At 41.2% G+C, this 18,798-nt stretch overlaps 1 protein-coding gene across 1 annotated transcript in view; it reads right to left on the bottom strand.

Moving 5' to 3' along the window:
• Positions 1-18,798, bottom strand: part of DAP (death associated protein) — a 44,395-nt gene that overhangs the window by 7,759 nt on the left and 17,838 nt on the right. The window lies entirely within an intron of this gene.

The raw sequence follows: 18,798 nt of genomic DNA, 5'->3' as shown, positions 1-18,798 counted from the left end.
AAATTATTATTGTTGCTTTGTACAGGTATATATGCTCTTGATTTGCTGTGTCCCTGAGGAAGACACTTATTGAAATACATGAGACAACTTTCATGCAATAGTGAATTACTATTTTTGAGCCCCAGTTGGAGGTTTTGCTTCTCTTTTTGCCTTTTTCCTCCTGTGAATATATTTTGAACTAATTTCTCATATTGATTCCCTGTCACATTACTTAATAAAAATATTCTAAGCTTTAATGGAATACTGCAACCTGCTTTGTCACTGATTAATAAAGGAACTGTTATCCAACATTTTGTCATAGCGTGACATGCTCATCAACCTTTAGTAGAATTTCCATTGTTCTCTGAAGTGTGCCTTACAAGCCTGGTGAACTTTTTAAGGACACAATGCTGTTCAAGTATAATCTTTCCAAAACTCTATACAGTATCTTTTTTTTAATAATGCTTTATGAGATAAGAACATGGTAAAAAGAAACACCCAAAAACCCATTCTAAATTCCACAAGAGAGAAAAGAAACATACATAGCAGAAAAAAATAAAAAATCCAGTTGGGTCCTCTGCTGAAAGTAGAGTCCCAGTGGCTGAAAAGGCTAAAGACTGGGAAAAGGATGTGAAAATTTAGATTCATTGGATTTAAATTTAATAAATAAGGGTATGCTGCAGACCCATTCTTACACAGATACACCACCACATTGAGGTCCAGCCAAGGTGATCTGCTGCCTGACTTGAAACTCCTGCTGACATTGCCTCTGACCCACCGTGCCCATGTGCCACCAAACCATGCGGAAGGCAGTGATCCAGCCCCCCTACCTCCTCACATTGTTCCTCCCTTACACCTTTTAAAGGGACTGTGAGAATGAGAGGAGGTAGGGGGCTGGACTGCTTCCCTGCACTTTTGGTGAGCAGGAAGCCAGTCAGAGTGGCTTTGTCCATGGTGTGGGTGGCGGTGGCAGACTCCATGTTAAAGGCACCCCAAGACTTTTCCAGTTCCCACAACTGCTGCTTGATGTGAGCCATATCAGTCGCATCATGGACGGGTCAATCATGACCACGTTAGCAACTTGCACTCTGGAACCTTGTACCCTGGAACAACAGAACCAGCTAGAGTGTCATCCACATCTTTCTTTTGCCTGCTGCATATATACCTGAAGTCCTGATTGCCTTAACAAGTATTGGAGGGGAGCAGGTGAGATGAATAAGAAGGACTGAAGAGAGAGAAGGTCTGGCTGCCTTGTCACCCACTTTAGTGAAAGATCTGTGTCCAGTGCCAAGGTTGCCAAGTGGTAACTGAACCTCCCAGGGAACAAAGTTTGAGGAGTAAACAGGCAATCAACAGTAAAATAGCTTTTAAAAATAACCCTACAATAGAATATCAAGGAAAATGAAAGGAGCACATTTGATTGACAAATAGTTTGAATTTGTGTTAAGCACTTAACACATATGAAAAGGAGGAAAAAATGAATAGCAAAACAACCTGTTAATAAAACATGAAATCTCATTTTCACTACAGTGTTTGCTTGCCACAACATTTTCTGAAAGGCTTCATAATGGCAAATCTGAATGTAAATGATTTCCTCACATATTTTCACTGATCTTTCTTTCACTGGTCTATGTAATCAGAACACTGCACTTTCCAAAAATTACACCACTTCGTTCACCTGCACCACCCAGGACAATGTTTGCAATCATGCTTCTGAACAGAAAAAACAAACAAACACTGGTTTAGTTTCTTCCTGCTGAGGTTCCAGAAGCCAGAACCATTTCAGTCAAACGGATGCCCACCTGAAAATGAGAGACTGTGGGGAAGCCTCAAAACGCTCCTCCAGTCAGACTAGAGGTCATGTGAGGCTCCCTCACGCTTAAAAGGTAGGGGGGCGGTTTCGCGTGCGGGGGGTGGCATCGCAGACCTTTGCTGGGAGCAGGGGGAGGTAAGCCCGCCACTGAACCATAGGCATGTGAAGGCAGGCAGGCAGGCAGGCAGGCAGGCAAAGTGTGTGTAGACAATATTTGTAAGCTGGGAAAAAAAGGGAACAAAGAACCAAGATCCTGCCTGCAAAGGGTAATTTTCTCAAAACTTTTACTTTCTAAATGTTATGGCATCTGGCCTAGATGCCTTTAAAAAGGGATTGGACATATTTCAGGAAGAAAAGTCCATCACAGGTTACAAACTGTGATGGGTATGTGCAACCTCCTAGTTTTAGAAGTAGGCTACCTCAGAATGCCAAGTGCAAGGGAGTGGCAACAGGAAACAGATGTCTTGTTGTCTTGAGTGCTCCCTGAGGCATCTGGTGAGCCACTGTTAGGTACAGGAAGCTGGACTAGATGGGCCTTTGGCCTCATCCAGTGGGACTCTTGTATGTTCTTATGGTTAGGCTGGGACTACAAGAGGTTTTATCTGAACACATATCTGGCATGCATCCCCTACAGTCCACAGACCCTGACATGAATTCCAGGAGCTGGAACCTGCTCAAAGTCTTGCTACAAAACCAGACCTTGTATTTATACCAGGCATAGCCAATCAAGAAAGCTTCATACTGCCTTCCAATTACAAGGACCAATGTTACTCATCTCTTCCCTGCTGTTCCTAGAGGGATCTCTGAGATTTGTTATGCCACACTTTTAGATCAGGAGGTTCTTGGTGCAAGAACATGAGTGTCTTTACCGAGTGAGTAAACACAACTCAGCTGCTCACAAATAGTAGCTAAAAATAGAAAAGGACAGAAAAATCCTGTCTGCAGTCACACACAGAAGCAGGAGAGGGGAGGAAGCCGGTGTACACTTTTGCAAGTGCTTTACATTCTGCTGGTGTTTTCATGGAAAGTATAACTTACATTACTACTGTTCTTATAATGGCTGCTTTGAGGACATATTTAATCTGATGAAAATCTGTTTGACAGATGTTGTTTTGAAGATAGAACATACCTTTTTCTCTAGGCTTTAGTAAATAAAAGTTAAAAAAAACAATCTCCCTTATTATCATGGAATGTTTTCTTTTAGCAACCGCATTAACCAAATATAAGTAGGTTTAGTTAAAAAGAAAAAAGGCAAAAATGCCATCACAGAACTTAAATTTTTGAGAAAATATTCTCATCTATTTTAAAACCATGAATTTTCAATTCTCTACACTGCACAGTTTCTCAAACTATGGGTCGGGACCCCCTAGGGGGGTCGCAAGCCAATTTCAGGTGGGTCCCCATTCATTTTATTTTTAATATATGAGACGATGCTCATATGAGACTTGATGCCCATGGTATGTAGCATTTCAAAAGTTTGAAAACCACTGATCTACAGCAGTGGCTCTCACACATTTAGTCCCGACCCACCATTTGAGAAACACTGATCTACAGCAAATGAAGAAAAAACTCAAAACCTGCTTTTGTTTAAATGTCCAAAGCACTTATTCTCATGTCACACAGGTTGCTATTAAGAAATGTACCTGCTGAAAGTCACTATTTATAAGTCTTATGCTTATGAATCCTAGAAAATGGAACCTTGATACTTCATAATGCTGAAATTTAAATAAAGAAATCATACAGGAGACTGAAGGCCCAATCCTGACCTGGGCCTGCATCAGCAGTAACCACCAGCGCTGGTGCTGGGTGTTGCAAGCATGCTGTAAGAGGCACGCTTGTAACACCCTGCGCTAGGTCAGCACCGGCCCAGCGCCACTTGGCGCTGAGCCTAGCACTGGCTGGACGCCACCCAGAGCTAGGTAAGAGCTCCTGGTGGTGGTGAGAGCCTTGGGGGCGGGAGGAGGAACTGGCGGAGCAGAGTTCAGAAACTGAACTCTGTGTTGGGCCAGAAGCAGACTTGAGAAGCCTCACTGCAGGACTTGGTGCTTCCCCCGAAAAGACCTCTGGCAGCTGCCATGGGGCTGCAGGATGCAATAGTAGCCGCTTTGGTGCTGCTGCATTCGGCAGCGGCGCCACCTTTAAGATTGGGCTGCCCGTCATTGAAAAGACCATTATGCTAATGTAATGAGATCTGATGAATGCCAAACATGTTTTTGCCTTCATCCTGTAGAAGATTCAGGTCTTTTGTTTTTTATGTAATCATTGTTTTTACTCTTTTATATATGAACACAAAATTCTGTACTAATACATAATATATTGTAAATTGAATACACATAGACACAAACAAATGTTGCATTATATATGTATATCTTGTACTATGATGTGTACAAGATGTTTGTATAGCATTTAATTTGTATATGCGTTCAAAGCATACATCCTTACAACAATCTTTTAAGATGGTGCTTTTGAAAAATATTAGAGGGAAGGGTGGGTAAATAAATAAATGGCCTCCTGTTCCTCCCCCAACGGGGTAGCTCAACATCAATAGTGTTGGGTTACAACATACTTGCCCCTAGAGACCACCTATCAGGCTGCTGTTGCTTTGAAGGGGTTTAACTGGCAGATATCATCTGCCAATATCAGTAGAAGGGGGGGGGGGAATCCAACAGAAACACTCAACCAATGTTCTTTTATAAGGAAATTTGGAGCTTTCAAAGAGTTCACCACATACATCCTGGGTGCATTTTATGTATCATGATATTGTATACTTTGCTTTTTACTTTTTTATTGCATTTTTATAAATACTGTAAGCCACATTGGATGTCCTGTTCTTGTAGGGAGGGTATAAATTTTTTAAAATGAACAAATACAAGCAAGTGACCAATTTCAAATAATAATGCAACATTATTACAATACCCAAAAGAACAATTTTAAGGTCATTCAGAATCCCAAACTCCATTATTACTTCAATCTTCAACAGGATCTACTGACAGAATCTGACAATTTGAGGAAAGACATAACCCAAATTTATGAAGAATATTTACCAACTCCATGACTGTTGCATACACAGATTATAGAGATGTATTATGTGCTTCAACATTCTCTTTGTATGCACCATTATTCTTACCTGGAAATATAGTGACAGGGAACACAAGAGGGGGAGGGGAGGCATTATCTCATCATCATCACCATCAACGAAGATATTTATATAATGCTTTTCAACCAAAAAAATTAATAGTGGTTTACAAAGCAAAATAAATAAATGAGTTCCAAGTCATTAAGAACTTTAGAGGCAAAACCAATATTTTGGATCATACTAAGCATAAAAAGGTATATAGGAAGCCATTGCAGATGCTGAAGACTTGGTACCAATGTGCTCCCAACATCACCACATGTGCCCATCCCATTCTACACTAATTTAAGTCATCAATAATCACAAATGAAAGGGATGGATGGACGTCTTATTAACATACTAACAGTAACTCAATCTTCACATTATTTTAAAAAAATTCAGCCTATTTGCTGTGAAAAATGAACACCTGTGTTGTATACACCTGGTACATCTAGGCAGAAAAATACTCTCTTGGGTACTTAATAACTTCTGATTTCTGCCTCTCTGAATTCTATGCATCTGGAATGTGATGTTCCAAAAGGCTGTGAAATATAGGTTCCCAGATCTCCATGGAATACAGAGTTAATTTTGTGCTAATTGCTTGGGGAAATAACCCACAGTTGCAATTTTTACTTGATGGCAGTTGCAAACTTGATGGCAGAGAAACTTTGGGTTAAGCCACAAGTGTACAAATATCCCAAGACAAAATAAATGAATATCATGTCCTCTGTTATGTTCAAAGCACAGCAGTACTGTGAACAGAAGTTTAAAAATAGGTTTTCCCTGAGTGAATACCTGGTGTTGAACTGGTGTTTTGATACAGCTGTAGGGGGGGGGGGTCTCAATCCTGAGGGGTTCTAGTATGTTTGACAGGGGTTTCCTATGCTTCTACCACCTCCTGGACCTTCCCACAATTGTTTTCAGCATTTTGCTTGATCAATGCAATTCTTTTAATGGATATTCCAGCATCTAAAGTCGTTTTGAAATGTTTTACCATTATTTGCTGATAGTTTCTGTCTCAGAGTTAATGTTTTTCTAGCTCTTTGTCACAGGATCAGGCATTCTACAATACTTCAGGCAAGGGAGAGTTTTGCCAGTCAACCCACGACCTGCTGAGAATATTCCACAGGATGGCACTGCTGAGCCTCCAAGTTTTGTGAAACTATAAACAACAAGGCAACTTCAGACAGACTGACAATTCTTCAAATACTACAAAGCAGTACACAAAATTGCAAATAGTATTTTCCTATGAAGAATTATAATACATTTGCATTCATATACATACAGGCACAGAGACACACAAACGAAATGCTGGACCGGTGGTTCTCAAACTTTTTAGCAACAGGACCCACTTTTAAAAATGACACTCTATCTGGATCTACCCAGCTTTACAAGAGATTTATTGGATTGGGACCATTCTGGTGGTCTTGCACTCCCCTTCACCTGTCCTTCGCTAAGATCCAAGCCACCTACTCACGAGTCACTGCACATGTATGCCGTTTCACTTTCCATAGGGCTCAATACATTTTTCTTGTGAAAAGAAGATACATTTTCTTCAGGTGGGGGGGGGGGGGAGACACCCTTCAAGAGTCTTTTGGGGCCTGCATTCATCACACTTGAACCATTCTGGTGGCGTTGCATTCCCCTAGATCTGCCTTTCAAAGTGAACTAAGGCACAGTGACATACTCATAAGAAAACAAGCACATGCTATTCTGTTTCAATTTCCATAGGGCTTAATACATTTTCCTTGTCAGCTATCAGTGTATCAGTTTCATGACCCACCAAAAATCAAGTAGGGACCCACTGGTGGGTCCCAACCTACAGTTTGGGAATGTCTGTGCTGGACTGTTTAGCATGTTGTTTCCCACTGCCGTCCCTACCATACCAGATTCCCATTAAATACCTGCCACACCAGATTCCCATCACAGGGAGGAGGAATGACTCAAGAATAACTTCTCATCTGAAGTTAAAACTATCTCAAACAACCCTTTCAGCATAACACATCACAATTCTATCTTGCACTTCCTCCAAGGAGAACAGGAACACATTCATTTTCTATTTTAAAAAGTCATATATAATGGACCATTGCTTTATGATGGTAATCTGGAGATGCTCTCATACTGAGAAAATATTACCATTTGAACTTGGAAGTTAATACTGCCACAGAACTAAGCTATTTCCTTCTCTAAAAGATGATTTAAAAGATGACTACTGTGCTGCTTAGGGGCCACAATTATCAGTTTGCACAATGTTGCAGTTATAAAACAAATTACAAGGTTGTATCCTTTCCTCAATACACACAGCCATGATGTTAAAAATGGTGCTACCAGCTGAAATGCTAACAAAAAGGCTTGAGTTTGCACCTGCATTTGCATATCCTTCTCTCTAGACCAGGGATGTCAAACATAAGGCCCATGGGTCGAATGTGGCCCTCTGAAGCAATTTATCCAGCCCCTGTTATAATTGGCTTCTCCCAGCTTGATAATTGGGCTCTTTCATATCTTGAAAATATGAACAAGATTTACACAGTTTCTCTTCTATCATTTGCAGCTAATATGTTTCTGTGTGTGTTATTTCTGGCCATCATCTGCTTAATGATGTCACTTTCTAGCATACTGGCCCCGAGGTTTATAAAAACTACCAATGAAGAAGATACATTCTGGTAGGCAAAATTAAACTACATGTATCTTTATATGCACTAGCCTATTCATCCTCAAGTAGCTAAGATCTTAACCTTCTATTTCACTGAATCAGCCTTACCATAAGTGTTAGACCTCACACTGTGCTATTTTCTATTCTGCACCTGTTCAGGTTCTGCCCAGAGCTTCCATAGAAGCAGTGAACGGACACCAAGTCTGCAGGGGCACCAGTGCTTGCTGAAAACTGAACTTGATGCATCTGCTTTTGCATCATCAATACATCCCACAATCTGCTGTAATGTTGGTTTCACTGCTGATTGTTGTGGCTTTGTATTATGCGCAATACTACTGCTATTATTAGATGACTGATTCACAAATGAACACAGAGTACATCACTTATTGCACTTGATGACTTGGATGTCCCTGAAAAACACATTGGAGGTGGCATGGGATGCCCATGATGCCAACTGAAAGGTTCATGTTAAGTTGGGAGCTAGGAGGAATGGTGAACTGAGGAGAGGTTCACCATGGTGCCTCCTGCCTACCCATTGACCCACTGCCAACAAAGCTTCATTTGTCACTCCAAACCCCTTCCTACTTGCTGAGTGAGTGGGGATTAGGGCTGCAGCAGCCCACCTCTTCCTTCAGAACAGTTGAAGGGAAAAGGGGACAAAAAAGAGAGAGAAAGAAAAAGCTACTGTTGCTTTCTCACTTTCCCCTACCATTCAGCTGTTTAGGAGACTAGCCAAGTGGCAGGGTGGGTTCCAGAATGCTGTGGCCCACCTCTCCTTGTCTATCAGGCAATGGCAGCAGTAGCAGATGATTTGGGTGGTGGTGGAAAAATGAGCCTATCCCTCATTCTCACTGACTTCATCCAGGCTCCTTTACAGAAGTGGGAACATACCAGTCCTAGACTTCCCCTGTGCTTCTAACTATTGCAGCTTCTGAAGCGGTTTCTTACTGCAGTGCTTGCCTGCAGCAGCAACATTCGGAGACAAGTGAGGTGGTGCACTTCACAGGTCCTTCCCCAAGTGCAGGGCCCAGGGTGACCAAACTAGTTGCTTTTCTTAAGGGATGGGTCTGTAAGTGTTTGAGGGGTAGAAGTTCTGTGCTTAAAAGTGTTGGAAGTAGCCTTAGAAGAAGCAACTACTCATATGGCTTAAGTACAGAAGACGTAAGAAAGAAAACTCAAGTATCATCAGATAGAATTTCCACAAAACCTATACTTGTATTTTGCCTGGAATCCTGTTTTTCAAAAGGTAATTTGTCACCATTCCACAGAAGCAACAGACTAAGTTGAGAAAAATTTCCATAACTGTTCTGAAAACTGAAGAAGGTTCCACATGTTTCTGACTTGTAATGATACACACACACCCCCACACCCCCCCCCCCCAAGAGAATACACAAAAACAATGCAACAGTCCCTCAGGGGGCTTTCCCACTTATTTACAATTTTCCCCTACACATGCCAGAATGTAGAGCTATTTGATGTGCAATGACTGAACAAACAGAGCAGGAATAAGAAAAATGTTTAAAAATTTTATGTGCAAAAGAGCCACTGGCTTGGTTTGCTGAATCCAAGTTAACCACCCGCCTCTAATCCATACCTGGGACAGTGGTTCTAAGTAGACAGGCCCAGGCACTAGCTTTTAAAAACAGCATGTCATTTCTGTTGGATCAAAAGATTTGTGTTTACAAGGCATTTGTGAAGCACTATCTGAAGCCATGGGTTATCTCCTTTTAGCAAGAGATGGTATTTATGAGGCATGTTGAGTTTCTTCATCGCAAGTATATACCTACTGGTAATACAGGTAATATCCTCTTTTTATATTATGTTAGCCTTATGGGTATCTGTCAGAGGTAAGAATTTTTTCCTCCACATACAGTTTTGCCAGGGTACAACTCCTCTCCGCCTATTAATGATTATTTATAAGCCCCTCTATAGCCAGCTTTCTGCTCACAAACCCATTTCCTCTGAAGAAGGGAAGACTTCTAATCTTTTTCTAATCTCTAATCCAAGCTTCTCATCTTTTTCAGGATGACAACTTGTGAAAGGTAGAAAGGTAATGTTTCTTTGGAAAGCCACCAATCATCTAATGGGGGAATAAAAGGGGTGCCACTAAAGTTTTCAACTCAGATACTACAATCAGATCAAGGGCATGATAAGGGTCAGGGCCATGAGTGGCAGTATCCACATGTAGATCTAGAAGATGCATTCTCCAGATTTTCCAGATCTCTTGCATGAAAGCTGGAGAAAGTAGAAAAGCTGCTGCCTGAAATACAGTAAGCTGCAGCCATTGCTGTTCTATGGGCTGGACAAAGGCATAAGGCTGGGTTGCTAGTACTTATACCTGGATAGCGAATCCAGAGGCTTCTTGATGCCTGTCAGTTGCAGGGCCTATGCCCAGGTTCAGACTTTGAGGTCCTCATTAAAGCCCTTTTGTCCCTAGTTGGCACTATACTTCTGTGCTTAAAAGTGAGTAGTTCACTAATTTGAGCAAGGAGCTCAAATTAGACCTCACATTTCAATGTTCACAAAAAGTCTCAAAAATATTTACCCCCCCCCCCCAAATTGTAGAAAACACATACCAAACTCCGTAAAATCTACTCATAAAACTATATGTTGAAAACAAACAAGAGGGTCATAATTTCAGTTTGTCAGAAGCCACTGGAGTATGATTTTATTGGTTCATAAAGATTTGAATATTCCTTGGATAAAGCTTTATATAAACACACACTAGGAATACCAGCCCTAGCATCTTGTCTATGCATCTGGATATATGTCCCATCTCTCCTGTATGATCAGGGAAACATAAGCAGATTGCACATATAACGTTACAGCATCCTTCCATAAGGTTGCAAGGATTTACGTAAGGCAGTTTCATAGGATGAAAGCACTAGAAGGGACCCAAATAATCCAGCTCAATTTATGTTACCCTAAAGCAAATTACAACAATGGAAATGAACGGAACATGATTGCATGACAGTGTGGCAATGACCCACCAACATGCAAACAATTGGTGATCATGCTTTTTACAGAGTCTGCACAGGAACAGTTTGTATGAGAGTAGGACCTATACAGATGGTTAAGTGAACGCACACAGGTGTGGGGGAAGTTGCCCACCAAGTTTCAGCTCCTCCCTATAGGTATTCATTGTGAAAATACAGGTGTGCACCACTTAACGATGGGGATACTGTTCTCCAATCCCCACTGTTATGCGATTACATTGTTAAGCGAACATTCACCCCAGTCTAGTGCCTTTGTTGTGTAAACAGACACTCCCTGCCAGACACTAGCTGGCTGCACAGGGTACTAGAGACAGATTGCCTTTTCTCTGCATTAAGAGCCTCTTTGTTGTGTAAACAGACAATCTGCTGCAAGCTATGGGAGACCTGATTGCCTCATTAAGAGCCTCTTTGTTGCGCTTTGGCCACCACTGTATAAGCGGTTTGTTGTTAAGTGGAAGGTTGTTAAGCGGCGTACACCTGTATACCACTATCCTTGTTCTCTAACCAAGATGTGGACCACATATTACATGACTTACAGATTCTCTCACACATATACACTGTCCAGCACCCATTGCATAGTGCCTCATCACCATGCGTGAACAAGTTGTCACGCCTTGTTTCTAAGTGCTTGTTGTACATCTCGCCCTCATCCATAATATCCTGTTGGAACAAGTGGAATGGAAAATGACTGAATAGAACAACCATCACTAAAATGCCCCCTCAACATGCCAGCATACTACTGAGTCATTCGGAAGAGTATCTGGAAAACAAGTCACACAATCTTAATTAAGCCATGAAGAACACTGGTGATATAGTCAGCAGCTGCAAGTTACCTCCTTGCACATTCCTGTAACCTGTGATTCATTCAGTTACCACCAGAAATATTTAAAAGGAAACTTCTTTTTTTGAATTAAAAGAATGGGGGGGGGGGTTTTTTAGAAAGAATCAAACTATACACTGAGAACAGGAAAGGATGCAGTCGTTTCAATGTTCTCCCACCATGTAAATTCCCTGTGTATTTCCCATTCATCTTTTGAATACATAGATTGGTTGCTTCTTTATTTTTCTAGCATATCTAGCACTTACATTTTCTATGCACAGAGATCTTTGCTTCATCCATGAAGGCACATTACAACTAATGAACCCCAACGACACAACCTGATGTGGTAGTCCCAGGAGTTGTAGTTCTCACTGTGGTTTTACACTATCCAAGTTTTCTATCCGTTAATTAGGCCAGTAAAAAAATAAGACAGCTAAGGAACAAAGATGTGCTTTCTCTTTCCAGGCTTAACTATCCTTTTGGTGGAGAGTTATCCAATTTTTCTTACAAATCCTAAATACTCTGTCCTCACAACAGCTCCTTCAACACAGTATTGCCTCTCTAATAAACAATAAGCCTGTTTCTCAGTGATCTTATTTTTTTTCTAATATTATAGAACTACCTAGTTAAACCATGAAGCATGGGATGTGGATTTCCAATCCCAGATAGAAAATAGTACTCTTAGGAAAAGAGGCATGCTTGTCTTAATTTATATTAACTGGGGGGAAAAATCAGGAGAATTATCTGTCACGTTATACAGATTACAAGAAGATTACAGTATTGCTCAAAAACACATACATTTGGCTCCTGTTTCCAAAGCAGAACATCATTTGGCATTACATAAATGGCTGACAACAGCAATAATCTGCAGAGAGTCATCCAAGGGCTGAATGTCATCCCTTGCTAAAATGTCTCGCTCCCACAAAGTTATGTAAATTTGGCCACTATTTAAACTCTAAAATGCACGATCAAAGCAAATATACAACTCTGCCACTCTTTCTATTCATTGCAGTGGACTTTATTTGCCTGGAAGATTAGAGAAAGAAAGAATAATGACATGAACCATTTTCTTTAGCCTGCGGAATAATTCCAAAACCAATTTTTTTCCTTTGAATTGATTAATCTCCAATATCTGTTTCCCCTGGTTCCATACATACCATTGATAATCCTTCTTAGAATCCCATACAAACTATAAGCATGCGCTGAAACAGTAGGTAAAACCCATTAATTAGCCACCCCAGTTGTCAGTATTAAAAGTGGTTAATGGCACAATCCTATGCTGGCCTCCGCTGGGCATGCATGATATCACAAATGTGCTGTAAGGACCACAACTGGCCCACGGTGCAGGTGCAAAAGGCTTCACCAGATTGCCAGTGCCAGTCGAAGCCCTGCACCCACTGGAGAAGGTAAGGTCTCTGCAGGCCGGCGGGGGGGAGGGGAGGGTTGAATGGAGGAGGGGAGGGGGGTGGGAATGGCAGCAGAGGCCTCTGCTGAATCCTACCCCCTTCTCTGGCCTGATTTCCTGACATGGGGGTGCTCGGATTTGCGCCAGCTATTTTGCTGGAACAAGCCTGAGTAACCCCATTGTGGGTTTTGGGGCTTACCCAGGGCAAAGGAATAAATATTCCCTTACCCCTGCCAGCGGTGCCCTTGCCAGCAGTGCCAGGTGCCTGCTAGTAGCTTCTTTCTCGTATAGGATGCAGTGGTTGCCATTTGAGGCAGAGGATAGAATTGAGCTGTAAGTAGTATTAAGGGGTAATAATCCCAGGTTAAGTCTGCTTCAGTATGGAACATAAGAAGAGCCCCGCTGGATCAGGCCAAAGGCCCATCTAGTCCAGTTTCCTGTATCTCACAGTGGCCCACCAGATGCCTCAGGGAGCACACAAGACAACAAGGGACTTGCATCCTGGTGCCATGTCCTTGCATCTGGCAAATAGGAAATGCCTTGAGGCAACCAATAACCAGAGAAGTCTAAGACCGTTCTTCTACAGCGCTCCAGCAAACCAAAACAAACCAATTCTGTAAATATAGCGGAAAATTTGCACAGGTTGTAGGCCAGGTTCTACTATCTTTGGAAAAGACTTTAGAGGGTCAATAAAACTATTTCTTCAGTGTGAGGTTTTGAAAACAAATCCATCCTTTCCTCAACTGAAACATCACCCTAACAACTGTGGACTTATCATAATCCTTCATTATGCCTAACCTTATTTTGAACTCTGCTAAGCCTTTAACCTCATTGACATCTTGTGGAAAAAATAAAAATAAAAAACCCACTTGCTTGGACACTGCATGCCCAAATTAAACTGCTTTATCAGTATTTCTTCAGCTTAATAGGACGACTCTGCCGGTGTAGAATGAAGTGTATTGTAGAGCCTGGTCTTCAGATTTAAAAAAAACAACAACTGCTTTGCATGTTACATTAGGGTTGCCAGGTCACAACCCAGAGAACCTGCCTGTCTCATTAAACAACCTCATAGTGTGATAGAGGGTGAACCTCACCCTCTTTCTCTCCTAGACTCATCACACACATTCTCCCAGCTGCCAGCTGAAACAAGCAGTTGTTTTGATTTGTCCCATAGTAGGAGGGGCATAGTGTGGGTGGTAAGATCAGTGGAAGTAGAGGACAGGCAGAACAACAACAACAACAACAACTTTATTTTTACCCCGCCTTTCTCCCTGAAGGGACTCAAGGCGGCTTACAACATATTAAAAACATAATTTAAAAACAAATAAAAACATATTAACACATCATAAAAAACAGCAGTCAGAGTAAAAAAAAATAGGTAAAAAGAGCATAGAGCAGCAGCAAGTCATAAAAGAATCAGGCCTGTAAAAAATATTAAAAGATGTTAAAAAGATGTTAAAAGGCCAAGAACTCAGAAGGCCTGTTTAAACAGAAAGGTCTTCAGGCCTCGCCGAAAGGTCTCAAGAGAGGGAGCCATCCTTAAGTCAAGGGGAAGGGAGTTCCATAGCGTTGGTGCCACTACTGAGAAGGCCCTATTTCTTGCAGCCGCCCCATGTACCTCCCTAGGCGGTGGCACTTGTAGAAAGGCCTTCTCTGATGACCTAAGAGGACGAGCCGGATTGTACCAAATCTGCTTCCTCTCTTGAGGCTGCAGCTGGTTAGTTATGAAGTCCCAGGTGAATTCTTGAGATTCACATTTGAGCTGGAGCAATATGAAAATGTAAATGTGCTGATAAACATATGCCTCATGAGCTCCAGGAGAGGACAGTAGTGAAAACTCTGGAAGCAACACATAAATGTGCAGATCTTTCTCCAAAGTAGCTATGTATAGAGATATTTTGCAAGGTTTGATCATTGGATAATGGTGAGTCTCACAAATATAATTCCTTTATGATCAGATACTTCATTTTTAAAACTATACAGGTGCATTTATGCCAGCAAATTTTTCACTGACTAGCTATGTTGTCAGTCTAAAAATCCCCCCCCATTCTATGTACAAATGCATTTCTTAAAATGATTCTGGCATAGAGAAGAATGTAGAGGGTGGCCATCTGTAAACTCATCCACACTACACTTCAAGGGAATTCTTGTCGTTAAAATGTGAATGAAAATCACCTAAATTCTCTGCTTCTATGACTAAAACATTCATTTTCCAGCCACCTCATATACTGGTGGTATATATCTACTAGCTATTTTATAACACTATGTGTGCTCTTGCTGCCATTTATCTTAGGAGAGAAATGAATAAATAAAATCATACCAGTGCACATATTGGCTTTTTAAAGTAGCAGGACTAAATATTAGCCTTGACTGAAAAGGAGTGGAAGGAATATATGCTTTACTTTGGGGCAATGGTTTCAGACTGGGGTGTCATGATGCCCCAGCCTGAGAGCCCTGGCCTCTGCTCACTTAAGGATCCTCAGGATCACCCCACTGCGGGGGGCAGGGAGGCTTTTTAAAAACACATCTTCCAGAGTTCAGGGGGTACAGGGAGCCCCAAGGAGTGCCCTGCAGGGCTCCCCACAGCTGGTAAAAAGTGAGAGTTGCAATCGCAACCCACTTCTGGTTTAGCAATCACAACCTTGAAGAGGGTCACGATCACTACTTTCACTTTTTACAAGCTGCGGGGGAGTGCTCTGCCAAGACTCCCTGCACTCCCAGGCAGAAGGTAAGTATTTGAAAAGCCTCACACTGGTGTGATCCTGGGGGTTGTGTCACTGCCTTTTTCCCTGCCCCCGCAAAGATTTATCTCAGGAAGTTTACTCCCAAGAAGTTTGAGAACCCCTGCATTGAGGGAACATAAATTATTTTTAAAAAGTTTTTCCAAGTATTGCACAGATGTTAAGACCTCTACATTCTCCCTTGATGATTTGCAGTTGAATGTATAAAGTTGTTCCTTAGAAAAGGACCATGTTAAATAATGATACTGGAAGATATAAATGTTATAGCCATAATAATTAAGATGCAATACAATATAACACATAGTTATGAATCTTTTATTTCACATTAGGAAAAATTAGCCAATTAGGAAAAAAACATTTTCTTGGAGACTGTTATCACAAGCTCTTGTCACCAAACACGAATGTTTTTAACCCACATTAGAGACTGATATTCTACACTGAACAGTTTGAAAAAAGTATTTGGAAGACCATTCATACAACTCTTTTGGTTAATAACTGAAGTTATTTCTTGAGTGCTTAGCCACAAGCCTGCCATACTAGATTCTACCTGCTTATTTTAGCCATGAGGTGTTCTGCCCAGTTTCTCCTTTGTCTAATCGATTCTGAACATTTTCATTTCTTTCCATGAGAAAACAGTGGCAAAATATACACATACTGTTCCACTTGGTACTATCTGCAAAATGTAAAGTATACTTGGAACAGAAGGAAATGAGTAACTTCCAAATCTTGCCTCTTGGGCATAAATAGCCAAGTTTGGTTTGGCAACACTCATCTGCAGACATGCTGCTATGTCAAGATGGGTGGATCAAGGAGGAAAGGAAATTATAGAGAAGTGCTGTGGTTATTGTGAGCAAAGACTGCTCTCAGTGCTTCATAAGTTTAGAACACATCTGGGAAGTCAAATTTAGTTTTAGGTTTATAAACTATAAAAGAGCACCTGTGTATTTGTTTAGATAGTGATATTATAATTTGTGTCTATGCATTTTTATTTGGCAGTAAATCCCATAAGCTTAATGGCACTTCTTCTCAAGCAAGTGTACATAGGATTGCAGCTTTCAGTTCAACATTTCATTGAGAAGACATTAACTGGATAGCTTTCTTGACTGACAGTTGCTAAAAGTATTCAAATATTTCCAAAGCCCTGATAGTTTATAAATTAAGTTAAACTGTAAGTTATCAGTACAGTATTGCAAAGCTTTTAGTAGAAAGGAAGCTGATAGTCAGATTGTCAGTTGCACCAATCTTCTGAAATGCACCACTATGAAAACAAAGTGACTCCAAATTTACTCTGTAAAACACACACACAGGTAAAAGGCTACCTTAATTGTATTGTTTTCCTAGCACTATGGAGTTGCTGTAGAATACATGGAGCTACCACAATGAACACACCCAGATGCGGTAACTTATGCAAGTACAGTCAATTCTCATTAGCTGCTGGGGTGAGATTCCTGGAAAACACAGCAGATGGGAATATGGGGTTGGGGGGAAATCAAATTGGCACCCTTTTTGTCATGAAAACCCAAGCCTTAAGAAACAATCAAGACTCTGATACTTAAGCTAATTTAATTTGGCTAATTTCTAAGTTCTAAACTAATTCGGCCAGACTCTGATACTTAAGCTAACTTGGTCAGATAGCTTAAGATGGCTTCAGACTCCGAATGGCCGCCATGGATAGCTTCAGAACCAATAGCTGAGAACAGCCAGTGAATGATCAAATGTAAGTTACAGTTGTGTCACGACGAATCAATGAATCTGCAGGAACAGACTGTGCCTGATTTTACTGGCACAGAAGGATTTACTGTATTGAGGATTAATCTCTTACAACGACTGAATGGTGGGGTTATGAAAATGTATTGAAATAGGAGGATAGAAGTGGATCACTTGGATAGAAGTGATACTATCCCAATTATTGCTGATGTAGATGATCAACATTCTGTAGGATGCACAGTTTGTAAGTAACTTCTACAATATCATCCAATGTCCCATGAAATCCAGCCCCTGTTACTCAGTCTTGCTATGTGCTGGGTGGGAGAGATCTCGCCCCTACAGGCACATATAGGACTTTGGGTATAGGTCTACTCACTATGGGTAGAACACTGGGGGTTATCAGGAGAAGTAAAAAGGTTCTCACCTCTTCTGAGCATCTCTCAGCCTGGATCAAAGTAAAGATTAACCCTCTTGTCCCCACAGGATTCAGAGACAGAAAGAAGGGAGATGATGACAATGAATGGCTACCAAGATCCAGCAAAAACACCTGCACCTCTGGGCAAACATAAATATACACATATAGCAACTGATTGAAATGTCAAATTCTGCCCAAATCACAAAATTATGTAGCTAAAATCTTAACTGATTCACATTCAGGCACTTTGAGTATACGGCAGCAGGACACATGCCTTCTACAAGGCAGATTTTTCACCTTTGTGCCAATTTCTGCGACCCCTGATAGTGGATAAGAGCAAACCCAGTAGGATGAGAGATTGTAAATTGGCAGTGGCAGCCAGGCAATTGTCTACCTAGCCAACACTTAATCCAGGTTGATGCCTGAAATCCTATTCTTATTAGCAGCAATTATATTTTTTCATTTCAAAGCCAATATCACTGTGGTACCCTGTCAGTTTTCATCTTATCCTGGACAGGGCCTCAGAGCATTCTCCAACTGTTGAAGAGACGATTTTAATTACCTTGGTTTGGAAACTAACAATACCTTACAGAGCTGACCCCTATTTATACAGGTTTCAACCAATTCTTTTGAACCTCTGCTTTGATCAAAGCAAGCAAGCTCAATGCCCTTTTAAGACTCAATGGAGGCGTATCATAAGGCCAGAAATTTAGACGAAATTGTAACACAACTGCTGTTTTTTTAAAAAAAGTGTCAGAAGTGGAGCAGTGCAAACCTGACATGCTTTTGTGACATCGCCTACTTCAGAGGAACATGCCCTGGAAAAGCGTTTTATAATCAGTCTTCAAAATTTGTAACTTTCTGGCTTACAACTTTAACATTCCCCCCTCAGTCATAAGGTTCTGCCCCCATGAGCTATCTGCAACAGGATCTGTCCAGTTAAGAATCAAAACTCCCTGCCTGTGGAAGCTACAAAGACCAAAACTGCACATTACACTGACCATGTGATGCTATAGTTAAAGGCTTCCCTTTACTCATGCGTAGAAGCCACTTGGGGCTGATTTGGGCCACAGCACAGAGGTAGAGGGTATTTAACCCTTTTCCTACTCCCAAAGCAACAACATAACCTTTAAAGTACCATTGAAAAAGATGGCACT

Source organism: Tiliqua scincoides, chromosome 4 (genome assembly GCF_035046505.1).
Source record: "Tiliqua scincoides isolate rTilSci1 chromosome 4, rTilSci1.hap2, whole genome shotgun sequence".
NCBI classification, from domain to species: Eukaryota; Metazoa; Chordata; class Lepidosauria; order Squamata; family Scincidae; genus Tiliqua; species Tiliqua scincoides.
This window is presented reverse-complemented; position numbering and strand designations above follow the sequence as displayed.